Raw genomic sequence first — 586 nt, 5'->3', positions numbered from 1 at the left:
TCCGTTGATAAACCTAATTTTTGTATAATACTTATTTTTGGTTTCCTCAGAAACGAAAAGTAATGTAAACAATCTTCGCACTAGTAAGTCGTAGCAATAAATTGGGTTAACCAGAAACCAATTAAAGAAATATTATCGGCTTTCCAACAAAACTAATTTCAAATTGTTTTTTTCTTTATCTGAAGACTGTGCAGAGTTAGTACAAATAAATAAAATGATAAATATCCAGACAATTGGTCATTGCTGTCTAAGGTCTTCAGTTGGGGTGAGAAGAGGTCAAGAACAGCGTTGCGAAGCCATTTGTGAAGTGAATAGTAGACTAATTTCATAAATGGCGACCACTTTTTCATTCTTTTGTTTTAATGTTAATTAGACCTACTGCCCTCATTTTGAAACAAACATTCTTTTGAGAAGTGCTTGTCGTAGCGAGGCTAGTAGGGCTTATTAGCATTAAAACAAAAGAATATTTTATTTGGCCGCCATTATGAAAGAGGTCTATATTCCTGAAGAAACTGAGTTGAATTTGCATAATCCGCCATCATTGCTAATTGAAAAGAAAGAAGGCCCATTGGGAGTTGAGAGCTCA

Source organism: Montipora capricornis, chromosome 1 (assembly GCF_036669925.1).
Source record: "Montipora capricornis isolate CH-2021 chromosome 1, ASM3666992v2, whole genome shotgun sequence".
Taxonomy (NCBI): domain Eukaryota; kingdom Metazoa; phylum Cnidaria; class Anthozoa; order Scleractinia; family Acroporidae; genus Montipora; species Montipora capricornis.
The sequence above is the reverse complement of the archived record's forward strand: the minus strand, read 5'-3'. Positions refer to the sequence as shown.